The following is a 25630-nucleotide window of genomic DNA, read 5'->3' on the forward strand; positions in this document are numbered from 1 at the left end:
ACATTTTGTTAAAAAGAGCTACTATAGTACAAAAATGATCCCTAAAAGATTTTTCACACCACTATTTTATTAATCTCATCATAGAAAAGTCCATTAGGGAAAAACTTGGGATATCTTGGGATGATTTTGTTGAAAAAAAGTGCAAAACTTTGTTAGACAACCTGCAAAGCAAGTTGAAGAGGAAAGAGAACCTCAGGAAAATCTTGTAAACCAAGCACTAGGATCTTCCTCGTCCTGACCCAAGAGATCATAGAGAACCCCATTTTCCACTCTCGTAGCTTCTACCTCCATGTTGGGTTCAACATCTAATAAGGGTAAAAGGAAAATTAAATTTTCCCCTAGTATTGACTCTCCTACAATTCCTAGGGTTTATAAGAAGAAGAAAGGGAATGTATAGGAAACATCTTTAGAAGTTTTTGTAGCATTAAAAGTACAAAATTTACCCCTCAAGCATAGAACTCAAAGGAGCCAATCCTCTATAAAACATGATGAGGGTCTGTCTTTTCAATCCCCTGTGTTCGAAAATGTAACTATTGAAAAAGAGAAATCATCTTCTTTTGATAAGGATAAGATCATCATTGAAGATGGTTCAAATGAAGAAAGTGTAGAACATGTACCTACAACAACAAAAACATCCTCTGTCTAGTCACCCATCATTTCCATAGATTTGGACAATGACGATAGTGTATCTGTTAGAGTTGCAGACTCGCCTCCTATTCTTTAGAGGAGAGAATTTCATGAAAAAGATATTGGAATAAATTTGGAAATAGTTAATATTGTTTTGGAAGAGATTCCTTTACAAGGGTTTGATTCTTTAGCCTCTACAACCTAGCAAGTTGTTCCTCTTGGTTCTTCACCTGTGTCACATGTTACTTACCATCCTAGTTCCACTATTTCATTGTTAAGCATTATTTCAAAATTATCTAATCAGTTAATTTAGGAGAGGGAAGAAAGGAAAATAGAGAGAAAGCTTAGATGAAACCATCTTCAATCAAACTCAAGAATTGATTGAAATGGATGTGGAGGTTGAACAATTAAGTGGAAAAATTACAAAAGTCACTACCATGATTCCTGAATTGATGTCTTATTTCTCTCCTTCTCCTATTTTTGCTCTCTTTTCAAAAAAATAATTTGTCAATTATTAGATGACCTATGTAATACAAGTTAAAAGTTTAACATTGAATACTACTCAGGAATTCTTCCAAGCTTTTCATATGGCTCCTGGAGCCATCAAAAATTTACTCTGTGAACTCTTTTGACATAATTTAGTAGTCCCTAACAATAGAGATTGAAACCCTCTGCTTTATGTGGGTGATATTCAACTCGGTGCATTGATGTCTTGGATCTAAAATGATGTTAGTAGAGAAAATTAGGCTTGCCAGTATAGAGAATTAGAGTATGAGATTCCACTTTTTCTTAGGCCTAAAGCCAAAGATGCTAGAACAATCGACTATGATTGGTTAAAAGTTGCTCAATCAAAATCTGGAAACTAGATTATTTCTCCTTTAAGGGAGGCAACATGTCAAGAATATAAAGTTATGGCAAAAATAGATCTTCCTATAGCAAAGCAGGTCCTCCAAATGAAGGAACCTTGTTCTCCATTGAATCTTATCATGGCCACTCAGTGAGCACCCGAGTACATTAAGATAGGAGAAGAAAGGAATAGCGATTGAATACCTTTAACTTTTTAGCCTCCATTGCTATTGTCCCCATTGCTTACTAATAAGCAAGATTTAGAGAAATTTGATATGATAGAAGTGTTCCATAGATGGGAAGGGCACAGAAAGAGTAAAGGCTTTTATTGGAAGTATTCTTTAGGAGATTAAGGATAGAGTATTCCCTTAGATTTTAGGATGGCTACGAGGGTCAAAAATTTCATGTTTCCTTGAGGACAAGTCAAAGTTTTAGTTGGGGGGAATGATGAGACTAGAATATGGTCTATTTTATCATTTCATTTTCAGTTGAATTTGTAAGCTTCCTAAAAACTTTGATGTTTATGATGATTTTAGACAAATGTGTGCATAATTACTTTTCAAGACTCAAATGAATATGCTATGAAATGATATGTCATTTGATTGCAAAATAGTGATAATGATGTTTTTCTTCCTTAGCTAGGTTGGGTAGTTCTCCTACAACAATGTGACATAGGGTAAACTAATTTAGATGACATTTTGAATTAGTCTTAATGTACGTTATTACTTTGGAGGCACTAATATTTTGGAGATTGAAAGGTAAAGTCAGATCAACTAAGTAGAGTCAACAACCTGAGTAAATGGTGGTAAATTTCATTAATGACTGTCCACATCACCAACCATTTCGTCCATAACAACTAGTGCCCATTTTTAGGAAAGCAGTAGTCAAAGACAAAGTTAATACATCTCTTGTAATATTCAATACCATCCGTTGTTTTGTTAGTTGATGAAGTCTAAAATCTAGGAATTCTAGTTTGTGTTTAAATAATTTGAAGTCTGTGTTCTATAAAAAGGGAATTTAATTAGTGGTTTCTAGCAGAAGGAAGAATTTTTCTTAGTTTTGAATGTGATCTTTCTATTTATTAGTATGTATGTTCACTATTGTTATGAATAAAAAGATCATTTCAAGTTTTCATCTTTGAGTATTTCTACTTCACTTCTCTATGGGGACCTACATAGGAAGTGAACTAATTAATTAGCATAGGATTTAACTTTGGTTCTTAGAACTAGAGTAGACTCTATTGTTCCTATAGCCATTGATAGCAAAATTAGTGGACAATTCTTGCAGCATAGGTAGTTGAAGTAGTTCTCAATTGTATTGTCATACTTTGTTAAAATAGATTTGATTCTTAGCTTTAGTGTAGATTTCATGTAGCATAATCATTTGAATTTCCATAGAATAATTCTTAAGTTGAGAGAAGTTTGAAGCATATACTTTGCAGACACCATTTCAAGTTTGCGTCTCTAGTTGATAAATACAATGAATCCAAATAAGTTGGGTTAGAAAAATTTAGGATGTCCAATCCTGGATTAAGTAGTCCATTTCTATAATATTTTGATTACTTTCTTTGGCCAAGCACTTACTTCTCCCCCTTTCATATTAATGCCAAAGGAAACAAAAAGTGTCTCTATTGATGTTTCTTGGGAACCTTTTTGACTATCTCTCTACTTGCTAGTAACCTTCATCAAGAGTTTATTTGGTTCTTTCTTTAATCTTGTAATCCTAAAAATGTGACTCTCAATATGTATTATTTTTTTGACAATATCCTCCTCATATTTTTATTGTAATGTAGTCAGATGCATCTTTGTTGCTTTCATTTGTTTCTGCATAAGATCCATATAAAGTGTTAATTGACATGATTCTTCATTTGTAATTTCCTTTTCCATTAAAATAGGTTTATTATTTGTTATCCTTCAACTATTCATTCCTTTAGTTCTCTCTATTTATTTGATAGTGTTTAGGTGTAGTTTTTTCTAACTTCATTAAACATGATCCTTCCTACAATTCTTTTTCTTGAATTATTTCTTAATATTTTGATCATTATTGATAGTCACTATGTACATTTGTAATTGTTTTTCACTTGATTTTTTCTTCTCAATTTATTTTTCATAGTAAATAGACCTAAAAATGTATTCATTATTCTTTTCACAAACTGTGATATCCTCTTATCTTACATCAAGTTTACTATTTTAGTTCTTTCCTATAGTTGATGGGCATATAGTTCTCAATTGTCATAACTTAAATTTTCAGAGTTCATCTTTAGTATTTACAATTCAAGTTGATTATTCACTTACATTTTATGATAACCTATTTCTCTTTTCCTTTTCTCATTGGTTGTTTCTACTAATGTCGCATCTTGGAGTGTTCTAGTAACTTGGACATCCAAAAGTTCTACTTTATGTTCCACAACTCATGTTGTATTTTTTGACAACTATTCTAATATAATTGAACAAATTATTTCACGGATAGTAGGGGTCTTATGAGTGGATGGTGTATCTTCTTTGGTTTAAACTATAGTACATGTAGTTTGAATTTTTCTTCTGGCTATCCATCTTCCTTTTCTTCTGGTTGTTGTCATTATTGTTGTTGTTCTTCTTTAGTTTCTTCTTGTGACTTAGCATTTATATCTATTAGTCATCTATTGTAAATTTTTTTAGAACTTGTAGAGCCTTCTTCTTTAGTTTGATTAATATGTTCACATTGTTCTAGTTTTTAGTTCAATTTGTACATTGCTTGGATATGTGTTGTCACTTCTATTGTAGCCCTTTTTGTATCAAAAGTTATATTCCATTATCTTAGACCATTTGTTTCAATCTCTTCATACAGTCCTTCCATTATCTTTGCTACTTTGTACTTTATTACAAGATTACTTTATGTTTTAGTAACCTATCAATTTTGGTAACACATATTTTTGGCTTTTTGAGTATTAGTGTTCTTTGTGTACTTGTATTCTCTAGTTCTTCTACATTATTCCATCTGGCAATTCTTTTGTAAGGTAGCTCATCTATATTATTTCTTTTGAGTTGATTTAAAAATTAAGAAAAAATTTGTACTAAAAATACAATTTCCTCTTCTATGGTATTTGTTTCTTCTTTAGTCCAATTTTTATACTAAAATTATGACATGTATATGATAGTTCCAAAATTTTCTATACCTTTAGCTAAGTCTTCGACAACCCTCTCTATTATTGATCTTGGTAGTTTCCTTATTGATTTGGCTTCATTTCTCCTCCTTTGTGCCCTTGGCCTTGTTCTTTCTATATTTTGACTTCTTGTTCTTCTTGATGCATGTGCCATTCGTGATCAGGTTTATCTTCTTGATGCTTTTTTTGTATCTATTTTCTATTTCACCATCTCATTCTTTATTGTAGAATATGTTGGAGGAATTTCTATTGACTTTTGTCTACTATTCTCTCAAATTTTCACCCTCTACTTGTGATTTGGCCTCATGCATTTGATTGTAGACTACAATGCTTATGTTCATAGATTCAACTAGACTATTGTATTTACATGGTTGAGTATTGTAGTTTTTCCAAGTATAATAGTTTATTATTTTGTTCTATGTTGATGGCTTAAATGTATCTTACACTCTTTTTGGTTGGCAGAATCCCACCATATTTCATGAAATAGTAGTATTTTATTAGATGCCCAATATATCAATAGATGCCTTAATAGTGGGAATTGTAGCATCTTCAATTAATTGTGCCTAGTCTTGTTTATGAATATTAAATTCATATGTACCTATATGCTCTCTTGTCAAACTAGTAGCTCTCCAACCTACATTTTGCATTCTAATTTCACTAAGTGGAATTATGGTTCAATTTTTAATGTTGTCAAAGTTTTCAAATTTATGAGTTTGACTTATCTTTATTTTCTTTCTGCAAGTAGTCTATATGTTATTGTAATTTTTCTATCATAAAAACTACTATATGTTATATTGTACTCATACACTACAAGACTCTTAGAAATTCTTTCTTTCACCAAACTAGATGTGACTTCATTATAATGGGCAACATTTTCATGATCCACCATTTACAGGGACTAGAGTTGCACTAGAGTTGTCATAACTAGCCAACATGAATTGGCCAAGGAAATACCTAACAACTTAGATTTCTCTGTCTAACCTCTCAAGGAATCTTCTTACTAGCCTATGCTTTATACTATTGGAGAAACCTTACGAAGATTACAACTGCAAACTTATCTATTAATGACACAATCCTAGATACCATGCTTGTGCATTCGCCATGAAGTTGAACTTATTCTAGTTGTTGACTAGGTTATAGGGACCTATTGTGCTATCAAATTAGCCCCCTCTTACTCCTTTGCTCACCATTGAGGCCCTTGCATTGACATGGGGTACTCAGACTACACTGCCCTGAACCATAAGGAAGAGTTGGTGTCCATGGTTAACAAATGATATTCACTATTGGGTAACTTTCTAGCTACCCTTAAATGTATAATACTGCACACACTTTTGTTAGATTCCTTTCCAACCATTTAGCTAAACCAACCACAAAAACTAGCCTACACACTCTCCTTTACCACTTTCTCACACCAAACCTACCCGTAGAAAGGACTAATGCTACATGCAACTCTTGTGATCTTATGTTTTTGGCTCTTTTCATCAAATATTGTAGTAGAGCATATTAATGTAGAGAATTTACCACTTAAGAGTATCAATGAATTTTCTGATTAGTGCTTTATCGTTCAAGGAGAAGATAAAGGTTTTGATGTTAATACGATGAATATGGATTTGGGAGAGTGCAAAACCATAGCCCAAAATAGAAAAGTTAAGAGAAATATGAGAAAAATATTTGTTGGAAATAATGAAAAGAAGTAGCTAAGAATTTATATACTCATTTACAAGTACTCAAAGAAGAGTTGGGAAGAAATATAAGCTTATTCATGAAATTGTCTATTGATTTTTTTTTTTCAAATTGAAAGAGGCGAAAGTCAATGAGCATTTAGTCTTTTATTTTTTTAATAATCAAAAAGTGGCATAGCACTTATATAATATATTTATTAATAAACTAGTTCAAGGGCTCATCAGAGAAAGTACTAGCAAGAAAATTCTAAATCGTTGCCAAAGTACAAACGTGTTAAAAGTTTATATGTCATACCAAGCATACCTACAACAAAATACAATTTCTCTGCACTAAGCAAGAGTTCCCAAAATATGATATATATCAATACTCAACAATGATCAGTGTCCAATTATGCCAATGAACCTCTCCTTCTGAAAGATTTAACTAAAAGCAAGAGAGCATTGAACCTCCTATCTAATTGGAGCATTTGTGAACCAAAAAATACCATCCAAATCAACTTCTAGGAGATGAAGCATGAAGGCCAACTCTATACTTTCAATTTTGAGAAAAAAGATGAATCCTCATGCACAAAGAATGTGCAAACTAATAGCCGTGTGTTAATCAATTATAGTACTAGTTTCTATTAAGCTTCATTCATCTTCTTTGTGTCCCAAATATGGCACTCTATTAAGCATGGGAATTTCAAAAAAAAACCTCTAAATGGCAAGATTCAAATATGGATCCTTCACAACCAAGATTAGCTAGAAAATCAGCTAGCTTATTGCCCTCCCTCATAATATGAGAGAAACAAGTAGCTTGGAAAGAATCAATTAAATCCTAGCATTATTGAAGGATATAGGCTAGTTTCCAGGTATGAGAAGATTGTGAGGGACAAAAGTTTATAATTACCTAAGAATCACCTTCAATATGGATGGTGGAAACATTACATCCCTTTGCCAAAATTAGACTTAGGGTTTGAGCTTTTGCAAGGTTGCTAGTACCAACTAGTAAAACATCTTCTTTGATTGCAACTACTTCACCTTGCCAATTCCTAATACAAGCACCCAATCCTAACTTACCAGGGTTCCCACGAGAGCAACCATCAAAATTTAACTTTAGAAAATTTCTTGAGGGGGGAGACCATTTTACATGTAGTCGATTAGATTGATGATTAGAATTCATGTTTGCAGAGAAAGTTGGAGGTAACTTAATTTGTTTCCACAGTTTTAGAAGAAGATAATCCCAAGAAGATATTAAAATATTATTCATACAATTGAATATATTTGCATTTACTCTTTCTAAAATTGCATTCTCAATCCCATCTAGAATAGATTCTAGGTTTGATTTTTCATTACAAAAAATGATCTTGTTATGTTCCCACTAGATGGCCCACACCACAGTAGCTAGGATGCACTTCTAAATACTAGCAAATAGAGATCTTGAGAATAGAGTTGGCCAAGATTGAAATAGGTCCCAAAGACTATTTGGTAGAGGTAAAGACATTTGAAGCTTGTTCAACACAAAAAACCAACACTGATAAGAAAATGGTCATTGGAGAAGGAGGTGCTCTATAGATTCTAGCTCCTTATTGCATAATTTACAAATAAAAGATTCAACAATACCTAGACTGGACAACCGTTCACTGGTGAGTATTCCTTTTCTAAGGGCTAGCATAGAAAAACATCCAGCATTGGGCAACACAGTGGAGTTCCAACAAAAGGAAAATGTTCTACACTTCTTGCTTGAATTATATGTTTGTCGTAGACCATAATAACCTTCCTTGATTGAATAATCAACACCTTTGGTTGGGGCCCATATAACTATATCTTCCCTATTAGAAGGAAAAACAATTGTTTCAGCAAGAGAGTCCCTCAAAGAAAGGAGACTTGGTTGACTAAGAAGATGTGTTGGAGGTTCTTTCTAGAGAACCCTTCTTGCAAGCAGTTAGGAGATGTGGGTCTCTACCCCTCTCAATGCCTTGAGTTGAGGGAGATAGATGGATAGAATGAGAAGTCTGGTAGATGGTGATCAAGCTTTTTCTTCGAGTCAGCTGGCTACTAAAGTCTCCTACCTTTTCTTTCCGAAGAACCAAGAAAGAGGAGCCCCACTCAGGTTTTAGGACTTGGCATGCTTCATCCAACTTTTCTTGTCTACATAGAGGGGGAAATCCATTCCATGACTCTTCCCAAAACTTTACTTTCTCTCCACTATGAATTTTCCAAGTAACATAATTACAAACAATATCCTTTGAAGACATCATAAAGTTCCATATGGTTGAACCTAAAGGAGGATTAGACACAGTAAAAATTCTGGAAGGACTTGGAGAATCTAAGTATTTTTCTTACATGATTGAACAACATTTTGCATGAGATTTTGTATACATTTTCCACACAAGCTTTCCTCCAAAAGCCTTGTTTCTAGTAGCAATATCATGCAACCCCACACCCCTAGATGCCTTATCATGAGACATTTCAAGCAAAGAAACAAGAGGAAGCTTCTTTTTATTTGACAAATTTCCTTTCCATATAAAGTCTCTGATAATTTTTTTAATTTGCAAGATTATAGAAGAGGGAGCATTAAGATTTGACAAGTAATAGTTTGGGATAACCAAATATGGCCTGAAAAAGATAACCATATAGCTTTCCAAGTAGAGATCCTAGCCTTAATTCTGTCAATGATAGGAAGCCAAAAAGTTGTCTTGTTTTTTCCGCATAAAAAAAGGAATTCCAAGATAAAAAAATGGGAGATGATCCACCGGGAAACCCAAAGTTGAAGAAATCCTTTGAGCTACTGCATAATTAGTGTTCAAAATGAAAATTTTGGATTTTTTGGCATTGATTCTTTGACCAAAAGCTTCTGAATATAGGTCCAAGGCATATTTAATATGGTTAGCTTCCTTTACATTTAACGTACCAAAAAGAAGAGTATCATCAAAAAATAGGGAATGGGTAACTGTGATAGATGCACGAGGAATCAAAATTCCTTGCCATAAGCCCAATTATGAAGATCTATTGATGAATCTACTAAAAGCATCAGCCATAAGAATAAATAAAATTGGAGATAGTGGATCACCCTGATGAATCCCTTGAGAAGAGGGGAAAAAACCAATTGACTCTCCATTAATAATGACTAAAAATGAGGCACCAAAAATAAAAATTTTGATCCATTTGCACCACTTATCTGAAAAACCAAAATTGGAAATAACTTTAAAGAGGAATCACCATCTTACCCTATCACAGGCCTTCATCATGTCAAGCTTTATGACAAAACTAGACAACTAATGAGAATTGATAGAATGATGAGTCTCATGTGCAACAACAACACCTTCCCATGTTTCTCTGCTTGGCACAAAACCACCTTGATCTAAAGAAATGATATGAAGAATAAATTGCTGCAACCTCATGTATATAGCTTTAGTAATCAATTTATAAATCATGTTGCATAAAGAGATAGGCCTATAGTTAGCAAAAGAGGCTGGCTGGTTAACTTTTGGAATAATAGCAATGTTAGTTGAATTGAAGCTCTTGATCATCTTGGCATTCCTTCTCGACTCTTCAATCACTGCTAATAAATTAGAACCAATAAAATCCCAAAAAATTTTATAAAACAGAGTTGTAAATCCCTCAGGGCCTGGGGCTTTGTCAGGTGGAAATAAAGACACCACTTTTTTAATTTCTTCCAATGTGAAAGGGGCAAGCAACATCCTATTATGTTCTGCTGTAATAAGAGGGGGAATACAACTAATAAAATCACTAATAAAATTGTCATCAATAGGATCCAAATGAGGGGGATCCAAGAGATTTGAAAAACATCGAACACCTTTCTCCTTAATACCATTCTCATCTTCTATAAGAATACCTGATTCTGAGTGCTTAATTGAAAAAATAGTGTTAACTACCCTTTTAACTCTAGCAGTTTCATGAAAAAACTTTGTGTTCTTATCACCATCTCTTAACCATAGTTCACGAGACTTTTGTCTCCAATAAATCTCCTCCTTGTTGCAAAGCTTCTCCCATTCTTTTTTCAAGGATTTTTGCTCATGATATAAATCTTGACTAAGACCTTTTTGAATGATGACTGAATTTACTTTCTCAAGTTTTTCTAAGACATCTTGTTTTTGCTTGAATACATTTTTAAAAACCTTCACATTCCACTCCTTGATCATCCCTTTCATGTAATAAAGCTTTTTAGAGAATTGAAGCATCTTAGGATCCCTAAAGGTTGGAGCATTTATCCACCAATGTTTTAAAAGCATAATAAAATCAAGATGCCTGAACCACATGAGTTCAAACTTAAAAGAACTAACCTGATTAAGACGTTGTGATATGTTTTTCTTTGATATCAATAACTAGACTGAAAAATTATCTAATGCAGAAAAAGGTAAGATTTCAGATTTAAAACTAAAACTCAATAGCTTCCATGATTGTCAAAACAAGAACCTATCCAGTCTCTTAGAGATTTTTTAAAAACCAATACGTAGATTAGTCCATGTGTATAATCCATTGTCAAGAAAAATGTCACTTAAGTTATTATCTTCTACAAATGAAGAAAAATCTTGGATAGTTCTAATAGGCGGACAAATTCCCCCTTTCTTTTTAGACATTGATAGAAATGCATTGAAATCCCCACCCAATATAAAATTCATTTCTCTTTCTTGTTGGATAAGATCCATCAGTACATCACAAAGGTTCCTATTATCATTTGTAGATGTGGGACCATATATGTTGAAGATAAGGAATTTCAAATAAAAGTGTTCAACTTTTAGACACTACCAATTAGAATCTTGCCCAATAAGAATACCATGAATCCTTTTAGCATTCCATAAAATTGCTAAACCCCAAGAGGCCCCATGCCCCTCTGCATGAACTAAAAGCCAATTAGTCCATTTAGCCAATGTCTTATCAAAACCTTGTTCTAATAATTTACTTTCTTGAAGAGGAAGAATATCTCCTTTTGTAGAATCTAGCAACTACTTGATCCTACCTCTTTTGTCAAAGGCATTGATACATCTGACATTCCACATAATGATTTTCATTACTAAGAAGGAGAACCTCTCATTCTCCTTGTCAATATTTTGACTGATGAAAACTTATCATCAAGAGTGGATTGAATACAAGCATCCACTTCGAATAATGTCTTTGCAGATTTCAACTTTCTACCTCTCTTTTTTGGGGTCTTCATCACTGTGGTGATAGCAATAGGGGTTTGATCTAATGGCAAATTAATTGAGAAGTCAAAATACCCTCTATCTGTGTTATTTCCATTTTGTTGAGTACTTTCTGATTCTTGACCAGTCAGATTCATCACATTTGCATCATTTAATTCATTCAAAATGTGGCCTTCTTCAGATAGATTAGCTGTCATCATTTGAGATTCTACAAGCTCATTGATCTGAAAATAATCTAATGGAAGCTCCAATTTATTTAGATCATTCAAGTGATGGGCTACTTCAAGATTAATAGATGCTAACAATTTAGGTTGGACGAGAGCATTCATCTGACAATTGTCGAATGATTTTTGATATAAGGAATTAGTTGTTCCTTCCTGTACTTCATTGAGACCTAGGGGATTTTCCATATTCACTAGTTGAGTCCCTTTTGGACAATTAGATTGATTAATAGACATTATGTCATCTGGGTGAATAATTTCCAGTATAGAAACTCCTTCCTCAATTGCAATTTCATGAATCAAATCAGATGCAAAAGTTGTTGAGAGAGGTATGGCTATTTTAAAAGTTGAGTTTTATATTTTGTTATGATTTGATAAACCAAGAGAGGATTCTTTAAAAAAATGATTATTTTTATATTTTATTAGAATGATTGTTCATGAACATTGTAAACCTTAATCCAAAAATTAGAGGTAGGTTACTCTTAAAGATAGGTTTAACGTCTTGCATTATTAATATAACTATTGAAGTTTATTAAAGATCTTGACCCCACAACTCTTGAGAATCACCTGCATGCAAACACTTGTCATAGAAAGAGAGAAGCAAAAAGAGAAATGGAGGCTAGAATTTCAAAATCCATAGATGAGACATTCTTGATGAGAAAAAAAGAGATTGCTATTATCAAAAGTGAATGAATAAATTACAAAGAGTTCAATCCTTATAAAAGGAGATCAAAACCCTAATAGGTAACTAACCTATGTTGCATTATAATAATTGGGTATGTGCAGGATCATGGTGTTCTAGAAAGTGGCAATCTGAAAAATATGTAGTTCTGAAATGCCTCAAAGCATTTCAAAATATATTCTAAATTTATCCACACCCATCTTCATAGTAAATGAAAATAATTAATACCTTTATAACTCCTACTATATCTTCTCATACCAACCTTATATGGTCAACTTTAAAAAAATCCCAAAAATATATTTTTGGCTTGTTCTTGTGTGTGTTTTTTTCACTTCAAACATGTAGCTGGCAACATTTTTTTTACCAAAATTTGATCAAATGTAAAGGAGTTCTTAAGAATGTTCTTAGCTTCACATAAATGTAATGTTTGTCAAATTTTGAGTTCAATAAGTAATTATTACTTATTTTCTAATGGAGTTGTATATAAAGTGTTGATTGACACACTACTTGAAAAACAACTATAACTTTCAACAGGTACAATATAATTGAAATCCAAAAGATGCATCACATTCTATGTTTCTTCTTCTATAAGGAAAAAAATAAATAAATAAATTTTGCATATTTTTGAATTAGTTAAGGTGGTCAAACACGAGAGTTTTTTTCTTCTAAAAATTCTAAAGTGGAAAATTAACAATTAAAATTAGTTATTAGAATAAAAATACCCAAAAATATTTGCCACATTCAAACATGACTCTACTTTTTATATCTAGAATATTAGTAAAAAATATTATCATTTGGTTTTGATTAAGGTGGTCAGGCTTATGTCTACTTCTTATTTTTGTTCTAAAATATTTGTTCTATTGCATTAAAATTCAATTTTTTGATGAATCAATTTTCATTTATTTTCAGATAAGGCCTAGTAGTTTAATAACTAAATTCAATTTTCTAGAGATTCTTTTGTCTCAAATTTTTTATATAAAGTTTATAATAAGTAGAAAATTGCATGTCAAGTTGACATAACACTAATTTGCTATTTTTTATTGGCACTTAATAACATAGTTTGGTTGACCATGATCTTGCACATACCCAATTAATAAAAGAATTAATTATTATATGCCCAAAGTTTAGCTTAAGTGAACTAGAGATAATAAGTTTTTTAATAATTAAATCAATATGATTTAATTAATAAGAAAATACTTTATTACTCTAATACTCCCCTTTAAGATAAACTTAGGGAGTAGCTAAAAACCTAGAAACTACTAAAGAAAGTAAATTTGGGTCTCAACAACAAAAGCCTAATGAGGTGATCAAGTATAAAAAAAAATCCTTGAAAAGAGGAGAAATAAAGAAAACCACATGGAAAAAAACCTACTTTAAAAAGAGATGGAAATAATGCTAAAAAAAACTAGTGAAGGACTGAAAAAGCCTCCAAATTAGGGAATGTCCTAGAGGATAGGAATGCAAGATGATCAAGAATAAAATAACTAAAGAATGAAGCTACAAATGCAGCCAAACTATTGATCTAATGAAACTCAATTCAGTAGAACATGACCAAGTAGAGAAGAGTAATCTGAAGAGCTGATCAATCTAAGATGGAAGGTATCTTCATGGCATCCAAAAAATAGGAATAAAAGAATGTCTATATAGTACATGATCCATCTCACCAAAATGCATAGGTACCTAGCCAATACAATCACCTAGTATGTAGGATCAAATATTGAATACATAGCTCACTCCTTTGAACCAAGAAAGAAATAGAGCCAACATAACCCCATATAATGCTAAGATGTAAGATATAAACACCAAAACTCAATGAAATATCTCCTAACAAAAGAAGAACTAGGAACATTGAGAGTAAAAAATAAGTACAAACACCTATAATGGTACATTTTGTCGACACATCATGAGGTTCATCTTGTGGAAGGAAAATTCACATAAAAAGGAAGATTGTGAATATGACCAACATGAACCCTCCCAAGGCACTTTATAATGTGTGTAAGCACAACAAAAAAAAAAGATGTGTGAGATCCTAAAATGCAATAGAGTGACATTTATCTTAGTGTGTTTACAAAAATATTACAAAAAGATGTAAAAAAAGATCAAAAGAGACATAAGGCTAATATAAGAGATAGTACAATGCATGAAAATCATCTAAAGAAACAAAATCTATCTCTGGACCTAAAATAACCAAGATATCCATTAGAACAGAATAAATCAAAAAACTAAATGGGATGTGCCTAGAGCAGAATCTAGAAAATAGAATGCCTCAAGATATGCCTCCCAAAGTGAAAAATAAAATCTCTAATTTTGATTCTATAAATTAGCAACCAAACATCATCAAATTTCCATCATGACAGCCTCAGAACCACCTTTCCTACAATATTTCATTTGCAAGAAATGAAGTCCAAATGAGCAAGTTAGGGCCAAAAAAATATAGGAAGGTCAAAGAAAGTGTTGGAATTGGAAAAAAAAAACCCACCTTGGGAAGCATACTCATTAGCACCAAAATTTACCTTAGGATTTGTATCAGTTTTGTTAAGCATGGTCTTGATTTATCTGCGAAAAATTTTGATTTGCGTACCAAAAATCTTGATTGATGTGATAAAAATATCAATTTATGTGCCAAAAAAATCTCAAATTTTTAGCCAAAAAATATTGATTTTCGTGCAAAAAATCTTGATTTTTCATTCAAAAAATCTTGATTCGCATGCCAAAAAATCTCATTTACATGAAAAAAATCTAAATTTTTGAGACAAAAAAAAACAATTTCCATGTGAAAAATTAGAAAATCACCACCTCAGGAAACATGTCAAATCTAGAAGCAATATTAATTTGCCTCAAATTCTAACTATGTCCAAATTTGACAAAGTTTATATGGAAATAGGTGTTTTTGGGTGCTCCAAGCTCATCAATGATGTCTATTTGGGCTCAAACTACACCAAAAATGAGTGATCCTCGAGATTCAATACAAAAATCCTCTAAAAGCCACTAATCTAAAAATCAATGCCAAATATCTCAAGAAAAAAACATGGGCATGAAGATATGGAGCTTTGGTACCATATTGAAGTTGATGAAAGATCAACCCCATAGCTCCCAAGAATCACTTGCATGCAAACACCTATCATAGAAAGATAGAAGCAAAAAGACAAATGGAGGTTGAAATTCTAAGATCCACAGATGAGACATTCTTGATGAGCAAAAAAGAGATTGCTATTATCAAAAGTGAATGAATAAATAACAAAAAGATCAATCTTAATAAAAGGAGATCAAGACCTAGGTTGCATTATAATAATTAATAAAAAATTAATGATTATATGCCCAAAGCTTAAATTAAGTATACTAGAGGCGATAAGATTCTTATTTATTAAATCAATATGATTTAATTAATAATAAAATACTTTATTTCTCTAAAAGTAACCACTTTAAGAATAGGGAATTGTATGTTTTCCTTATATATTGTCACACTTTATTAAATATTTGTGTCTGGAATGTCTATAAGAAAATATATGACGGTAAGAGATATACTATTTATGACCAAACTTTTACATTTTGACTCTACAAATTACATAGGGCCCTTAACTTTGAGGTGTGAAATCTAGTGACTTCCCATTTTAAAAATTTCTTTATCCCATAAGCTTCATCTTGTTCTTGTCATACCTTGGATGATATAAAATCCGTTGCTCCAACCCTAAGTATTTGAAATGTGAGAAGATTGAGGTCCTCAATGTGGATAGCATTGGAGTTACAAGTACAAAGAAAATCCCTAGGTTTAGTATGAGAGTGAGAGAAAAATATTTCTCCATACATCTAGGCCAACATCAATCGATAAGCTTAGATTTTTTATTGAATAATGAGAAGAAAGCTATCCCTAGACCTAAAAGGATGGAAACCATGAGAAATTAAGGAGAACTAGAGGATGAGGATATGGCCAATAAAGATAAGGATCAAGATACTCGTATTGGTGGTTAGGAAAATCCTATTGTTGGAAATATAAGAAGAGAAACTAAGAGGATAGGGGTGAATAAGTCATGAAGAAAAAAATTCCAAATCCCTTATTTGTCAACACAAACATTTTATTAACTCAAATCCTTAGACAACTTAGTTAGAACTAGATATTCATTGTAACTTAGTTAACAAATAAATATTATGATAATGATGTGTCTTAACCTTTAGTAACTTTATTGTAGAAAGATAAAGTAAGAAAATAACATGACTTTTACATGAGACACCAAGATTTAATGTGGAAACCAAACTTGGTAAAACCACCAATGAAACTAGTTACAAATTTTCACTCTTCTAAAGTGAGCCCTATGAGGAGCCAATGTTGTTAAAGGTTAGAAAAACACATGGTTAGGTGTGACCCTATTAAATGATTTAAATCGCCCTTTCAAGAGTGGCCTTGTTAGAGATTTTAAGACACTTCAATCTAGAAATGCCTCCTGGTTAGAAGATTTACAAAATGACTATTAAGTCAACTTTATTAAGAGATTTCTTCACTACTAAAATTGTTAGAGAGTAACAATGATTGACATAATTGACAAAGAAACAGAGTTATTGATTTAGATCACTATTTTGGCTTATCCTCTAGATCCTCCCTAATTAGAATATTCTTTGCATTTCCTTGAATACTCTACTACAAATCATATATCCTTTTCTATTCACATCTTATTTTCTTCTTATCTTTCTCATCTTTCAATCCACATCTTGACCTTTCATATATATGAAACCTAATGTCAAGTCATCTTGAATACCCTTTCAAATAAAAAATTAACATCCTCTAAGTTGCCTTTCATAAACCAACTAATTGATAAAACTAATCTGTTAAAGGTCAACTAAAACTAGGTCACTCGGTTACCACTGAGTTCCTTGGTAACTGACTATACTCGATTTACACTAAACTCCTTTAGTAACTGACCGAACTCGGTTCACATAGAAATTCTTATAATTTCTTCTTCTAAACTTATTCTTGGCTGATACTAGATTCTTTTGAACTTGGTTCCAATTAGAAGTGCTTGGTTACAATATAACATTTGTGTAACATTAATGGCAATATACAATTGAATAATTTTTATAACAATCTCCTTCTTTGGCATTGATGGAAACACAACATGTCATTAAGCAAGAAAACGTAGAGTAATCAAAATGATATATAAGATTTTATAATATCCTTAACATTTTATTCTAATTCTCTATCCATCCATGAGAACTCCCTCTATGATTCTCCCTCTACCATTGTATTTTTAGACTCGACTAGATCAAGTTCTCCCTTCTGTAGATTACCAACTCTAATTCTTCTATGATTACACCAATCTTTCCTTTAATGATTAAATGACATGATTCTCTACCTCTTTGACATCAAATGCCAAAGACTTGACATAGTGATTGTACAATGTATCCAGTGTACTAATTTATAAAATGAGCTCTGACTTCTTTGAATTTATAAAATGAGCTCTGACTTCTTTGCATCAACTTGATAGATCTTCAAATTAGTTTGGTTGATGCATCACTAATCTATACTCTAGTGAGCATCAGATAAGGGAATGACCCCTAGCTTTCCTGTTGGATACAAAAATGCATCTTTAGGTAATGGTTTGGTAAATATGTTAGCAACTTTTTCCTTTGTGTTCACCTATTCCAATCTAACCTCTTTATCTTGAACTAATTCTCTCATTAAATGATACTTTATTTCAATGTGTTTTGTCTTGGTGTACATCACTAATTTTTAGATACATTCATTTCAATTGTGTTATCACAATACATAACCATTGGATCCTTGATTTGTGTCTTCATTCCTAAAAATAGTTTCTTGAACTACATTATGTTAAATCAATTAATTGCTACAAAAATATATTACACTTCTACTATAGAATGAGAGATGCAATTCTACTTCTTACTTGTCCAAGGTAATAAACTCTTTATAAGAAAGAATTCTCCTCCACTAGTTCTCTTCCTTTCATCAATCCTTCCAGCCCAATTAGCATCACTAAAGGATTTCAACTCGAAGTTCCCTCCTTTCTTGTACCATAGACTATAGTCTTAAGTGCCTTTTAGATATCTCATAATTATTTTGATTTCCATCATATGATTTTCGTTATTATTTTCATAGGATCTTGCAACTATACCAATTGCTAATGGAATATCAGGTCTTTTGTGAAAAATATACTAATTTTTTCTAATCATAGATCTAAAAGTAGTCTTATATACCTCTTTTGAATCATCATTCTTAAATAGCTTATGTCTAATAGACATCAGTGTTCCAACTAGTTTGGAATCTTCCATTCCAATGGTCTTCAATATCTTCTTGTTATATTTTGACTCAGTAATATAAATACCATCCTTCATTTGATGAACTTGTAAACCAACAAAGAATTTTATTTCACCAAACATTCACATTTCAAATTCTTTCCTCATTTCTTAAGAGAATGATTTGCATAAGTCATCATGACCTATAAATAGGATATGATCCACGAATATTTCTACAAAGAAAATCTTGTTTTGTAGTCCCTCTTTAACATATAGACTCCTGTTATCATTGGTTCTTTGAAAACCAATCATTACTGAGTAAAAGTACAAAGCTATGTCACCTTTCAGTCTGACTTATCAAAATGATCAATTTGTGTATAAATTCTATCTAAAAATCAATTTTATTCAAACATATTACATAGAAAAATTCACTCTAGCTATGTTATATATGGTCTCACACTTTTTGAATTGGAAATTTCTATTAAATGCATGTTTTATACTAGTTTGTATCCAATTACTAAAGAAAAAAAATTATTTCAGAAAATTGTCATTTCAATAGATCTTACTATTTTTTATGATATTTTTTTTAATAACATATAAACACTATTTTATGAGTTCAAAGTCAAGAATATTCTCATATAGATTTTAGAGTATTTTAATTAGATATAGTATATTGTAATTAAAAAATTCTACAAATATGCATATTAACATTCGAGAAGATGTCAAGTTTTAGAAAGGAAAAGATATTAAATCATATCAAAAAAACTAAAAAATTGCATGATGTTCTAGAGGAGAAGTCTTTTTCAAGAATGTATAATTTTTCTTTTGGTTAGAAAATATTTGTTTTGAAAAATATGGTAGGAGATGAAAACTATCGATTTCATATGAGTTAATTTGGAGTCTTTATGAAAGATATAAATTAAGGTCTAAATCCAATTTTTATTTTTGATTGTTCTAGCTATATATGTTATCTATAAAATAATCTAAGATCGAACATAAATAAGTTCATTTCTACATAATTTAGTGGTGGGAGCTAGACCCCTAATTTTCAGCATTTTTCAACAAGTAAAAAGTTGTCTTTAAAAATTAGGAAAATATAACAAATCTTATTCCAAAAAATTATTAAAAATTATAATACTAAAATTTATCTATTTCTACACATTTCATTAGTTTACTTCATTATCAAATTCTAAATAATGCTACCATTTTTATGTCATTGAAGATGAACTATTATACTTTTGTTAGCCTTTTTCTTTATAAAAGGGTGACATAGATTTTTTCTTTTTCCCTACCAAATGTCCATGATGTCTCTCATATCATGCTCTAGGAGCTTTATTTAGTCTATATAAATATTTCTATAACTTTTAGACCATGTCTCTTTTATTTGGATAGATGAAACCTTCAAGCTAGTCAATGTAGACTTCTTCTTCTAGAATTCCATTTAGGAAAGATGATTTTACATCCATTTTATACACTTTGAATCCTTTAAATGTAGTATATGCAAGTAGTGTTCTAACTCCTTCATGTCTAGAAATAGAAAAAAATATTTCTCGATAGTCTATTCCTTCTCCTTGAGTGTATCCTTTGCACACTAGCCTTGCCTTATTCCTTGATATTTCACCATTTTCATTCAATTTTTTTTTAAATACCCTATTTGTACTAATTATATTTTTTTCCTTGGGTCAAGGAATAACAGTCCAAGTATTGTTCCTTTCAATTTTATCAATCTCTTCATTTATTGCCTCTATGCAACTTCCATTATTCAATGCATCATTAACAGTTCTAGGTTCAAATTTACTAAGAAAACATGTACCTTTTAATTTGTTCCTTGTTATTGTGCCTCCTATCTGATCTCCACTTATTTTCTTAGGTGCATGATGTCTTTTAACATATCTAGAAAGTATAGGTATCTTACTTCTAGATTTTGAATTGTATTCACTTGGTTCACCTATTACAAGCTAGGGTTGTCATTGCACCAAAGATTGAATTGTTAATGTCTGATACAACCACTAGACTTATAGAATACAAGAGGTAGTTAAGCCATGTCATGAATCTTGAAGGGGAATATTGGCAGTTAGTCCAACAATCCCCCCTTAGTGTTACTCAAGGAGATTTGAACCTATGACCAAGATCTAATACCACTTGTTACAAGCCAACGTTGTTGTTACACCAAAAGATCGACGTATTAATGCCCAACACAACCACTAGACTTACAGAACATAAGAGGCAATTAAGCCATGCCATGAATCTCAAAGGGGAATGTTGGTGATTATTCCAACATCACCATGCTCAAAGGTTGTATGAATTTCCAAATTCTTCTATGTTTTTGTTTTCTAAGACTTGGTTCCTATAGACTATGACTCAAGTTCCTCTATCTAAGACTCAATTTAAACCATCTCCAATTCGAGTTGCATTGGCTACAACTTGGTTGACACTAGATGAAACTTGATTGACACTCCAAATTTTGGGCAACTTGGGTGGGGTAATCTATTGAATGTTGGGTAAAGTATCAGGCTAAAATTATACAAATTCAATGTAATCTTCAGGTTCATTGTTGCCTTTTTCTTAATTATTTTCTACAAACTCATCAATTTTTACATATTCACTTTCTTTAACCTTGTGAGTGGCAAGATTCAACCATTTATATGCTTTGTTCTTGTTGGAGTGTCCTAGGAAAATGCCTTCATCACTTTTCACATTGAAACTTTACTTTCCTTAACTCTTTTAGGATATAACATTTTCTTCCAAACACTTTGAAATAAAATACATTAGGTTTATAACCATACCATAATTGATAAGTTGTTTGATCTATACTTTTCTTTAGTTGAACTCTATTATGAACTACTATGCCAATATCTTCCTTATAGTATTTGGTTGGAATATTTTTTCTTTATCATCATTGATCTTGCAAAATCCATGATGGATCTATTTGTTCTTTTGGCCATGCCATTTTACTAAGGTATACTAGGTGTATGTACCTATCTTTTGATTCCTCTTTTATTGTAGAAATTAATGAATTCATGAGAGATGATTTCACCTCTTTATTTTGATCTAAGGCATTTTAACTTCTTACCTATTTCTCTCTCAAGTCTAGCTAGATACCATTTGAATTTTTGAAAAGCTTTAGATTAATCCTTCATGTACATTATTATCATCATCCTAAATAATCATCAACAAACAAAATGAAGAATTCATCTCTAATGTATCTCTCTGTACATATTAGTCCATAGAGATTTGTATGAACTAGTTCCAACACTATTTCAGTATTGAAAGTCATACTTTTGAAGCTAGTTTTACCCGTATTTCGAATCTGACATTGCTTGCATATGGCCATTTCAGGTTTCTTCATATTTGCAATACCTCTTACTCTTTGATTCATTCTTATAGTAACTAGATTATCAAAATGTGCGATAACCAACTCTCCTCTAGTTGTGCCAAGAAGCATGAACTATCCATTAAATCTAGATAGAATAGATTGTCTTTTGTCTGATTGATAGTTCCAACTATGTTTCCTTTCCCATCCATAAGCCTAGCCTTCCCATTCATGAATTCTACCTTGAATCCAATTTTTTTCAGCTATCCTATACTTTAAATATAGTTCCTTAGTCCTTCAATCTAGTAGGCATTATCACATTTGAGTTCATTAGTCAATGCAATGTATCATTTTACCTTCACATAACATATTTCATTATTTTCAAATTTGACACTTCCACCATCATAGTGCTCCAAGTGTTCAAACTTAGTTTTATCACCATTCATGTGATGAGAAAAACCACTATCTATTATCCATGTGTCATTCTTATTAACATGAGAAATAAGTGTCATGTTTTCATTATCCTCATCATCTGATTAATGTTTAATAATAATATATATAATTTCATCTTCATTATCACTGTCAAAATCTTTAGCAATATAACAAGATTTCTTATCTTTGTCTTTGTAGTCTTGAAATATTTCTTGCTTTTGAACCTGTTGGATTTCCTTTCATCTTTGATTTCCTTGACTGGACACCTTGCATAAATGTGACCAACTTATTCACAAGGAAAACAAATCAATGGAATTTTTCCTTTATATTTACCTTTTCCTTTTCGTATCTCATCAACAAACAAAATGAAGAATTTATCTCCAATGTATCTCTCTATACATATTAGTCCATAGAGATTTGTATGAACTACTTCCAATACTTCTTTAGTATTGAAAGTCATACTTTTGAAGCTAGTTTTACCCATATTTCCAATCTAACATTGATTGCATATGGCCGTTTTAGGTTTCTTCATATTTGGAATACCTCTTACTCTTTGATTCATTCTTATAGTAACTAGATTATCAAAATGTGTGATAACCAACTCTCCTCTTCTTGTGCCAAGAAGCATGAACTATCAATTAAATCTAGACAAAATAGATTGCTTTTTGTCTAATTTCTAGTTCCAACTATGTTTCCTTTCCCATCCATAAGCCTAGCCTTCCCATTCATGAATTCTACCTTGAATCCAATGTTGTTTAGCTATCTCATACTTAAAATATAGTGCCTTAGTCCTTCAATCTAGTAGGCATTATCACATTTGAGTTCATTAGTCAATGCAATGCATCATTTTACCTCCACATAACATATTTCATTATTTTCAAATTTGACACTTCCACTATCATAGTGCTCCAAGTGTTCAAACTTAGTTTTATCACCATTCATGTGATGATAAAAACCACTATCTATTATCCAAGTGTCATTCTTATTAACATGAGAAATAAGTGTCATGTTTTCATTATCCTCATCATCTGATTAATGTTTAATAATAATATATATAATTTCATCTTCATCATCACTGTCAAAATCTTTAGCAATATAACAAGATTTCTTATCTTTTTCTTTGTAGTCTTGAAATATTTCTTGCTTTTGAACTTGTTGGATTTCCTTTCATCTTTGCTTTCCTTGATTGGAAACCTTGTAGAAATGTGACCAACTTATTCACAAGAAAAACAAATCAATGGAATTTTTCCTTTATATTTACCTTTTCCTTTTGGTAACTCATCAACAAACAAAATGAAGAATTTATCTCCAATGTATCTCTATATACATATTAGTCCATAGAGATTTGTATGAACTAGTTCCAGGCTTCTTTAGTATTGAAAGTCATACTTTTGAAGCTAGTTTTACCCATATTTCCAACTTGACATTTCTTACATATGGCCATTTCAGGTTTCTTCATATTTGGAATACCTCTTACTCTTTTATTCATTATTATAGTAACTAGATTATCAAAATGTGTGATAACCAACTCTCCTCTAATTGTGCCAAGAAGCATGAACTATCAATTAAATCTAGATAGAATAGATTGGCTTTTGTCTGATTGCCAGTTCCAACTATGTTTCCTTTCCCATCCATAAGCCTAGCCTTCCCATTCATGAATTCTACCTTGAATTCAATGTTGTTCAGCTATCCCATACTTAAAATATAGTGCCTTAGTCCTTTAATCTAGTAGGCATTATCACATTTGAGTTCATTAGTCAATGCAATGCATCATTTTACCTTCACATAACATATTTCATTATTTTCCAATTTGACATGTGATGAGAAAAACCACTATCTATTATCCATGTGTCATTCTTATTAACATGAGAAATAATTTTCATATTTTTTTAATCCTCATCATCTGATTAATGTTTAATAATAATATATATATATAATTTCATCTTCCTCATCACTATCAAAATCTTTAGCATATAACAAGATTTCATATCTTTGTCTTTGTAGTCTTGAAATATTTCTTGCTTTTGAACTTGTTGGATTTCCTTTCAGCTTTGCTTTCCTTGATTGGACACCTTGAAGAAATATGACCATCTTATTCACAAGAAAAAAAAATCAATGGAATTTTTCCTTTATATTTGCATTTTCCTTTTGGTAACATCATTGCAAGTAGGGCTTCGATAGCTTCAAGGTCATCATTAGATTCTTCTTCTTCTTCACTATCAGAATATTTTCCTTTTGAGTTTCCTCCCTTTCTACCAAGTTTTAGCTTGGTTTTGAATGTTGATTCTATGTTAAGAGATCTAGGAAGATAATTATCAAAGTTATCCAACTCAAAAATTGTTAACCTTCCCGCTAGTGCATCCAAAATCATAAATAGGAAGAAGGTTTCTTAATACTTTGATGACTATTGTTGAACATCTTCTATTTTTCCTCTTGAAGCTCTGATTGTACTCACACTTTATTTGATTTGTTCATTGTATTTTGCAATGTTTTCATCTATTTTCATCTTTATCTGATCAAACTAGACTCTTAAACTTTCTACTTTAGCTCTCCTCACATTGTCATCTCATCCATAGATCTTTTGCATCTTGTTCCACACTTCATGAGTAACAAGACAATCTTTGACTTCATCAAATTCAACATAATTGAGAGAAAAATAAATTTCAATCATCATTTTTTTGTGCTACTTTTTATCTACCATGTGATCCGTAGTCAAAGAATCAAGAGGTAACACATACTAGCTCCCTAGGAATTTTAGGATTGTATCACTAATGACTCCCAAATATAGCCTCATGAGAACTTTCCATGCTTTGAATTTTTCTCTGTTCAACTTAGGAATCTCTCTTCTGTAAGACATCTTCATCTTTAGATTAAGTCCATGAAACCTTTTCTGCAAGCACCAAATGCTCAAATACCAATTACATTATAAATATAAGAGGATTAACTAAGAAGGGAGGGTGAATCAATTGCAACTAAAATGATTCCAAATCTCTTAGATGTCAATACCAACTTGTTCTTATCTCAAATCCTTATAGACCTTGGTGTTGAAAAAAATTGTTCAATTGTATATTGTCTTTGATGTCACAAAAAATATCATACATTTATCGATTAGTGTCTGTTAAGCTCACTCAAGAAATGAAGACAACTACCTCTATGTGTCAAGCATTCCTGTGTATGCCAAGTTTAGAAGTTAGTGTCTACTGAGTTCACATGGGAGACAGAGGAAATTTGGAAGATCGCAGTTTTAATCAAGCTTACTCGATTACCAAAGAGAATTCATAGAAGACAACGTCTA

Source organism: Cupressus sempervirens, chromosome 11 (genome assembly GCF_028749045.1).
Source record: "Cupressus sempervirens isolate cs-2001-9-10 chromosome 11, ASM2874904v1, whole genome shotgun sequence".
Lineage (NCBI taxonomy): Eukaryota > Viridiplantae > Streptophyta > Pinopsida > Cupressales > Cupressaceae > Cupressus > Cupressus sempervirens.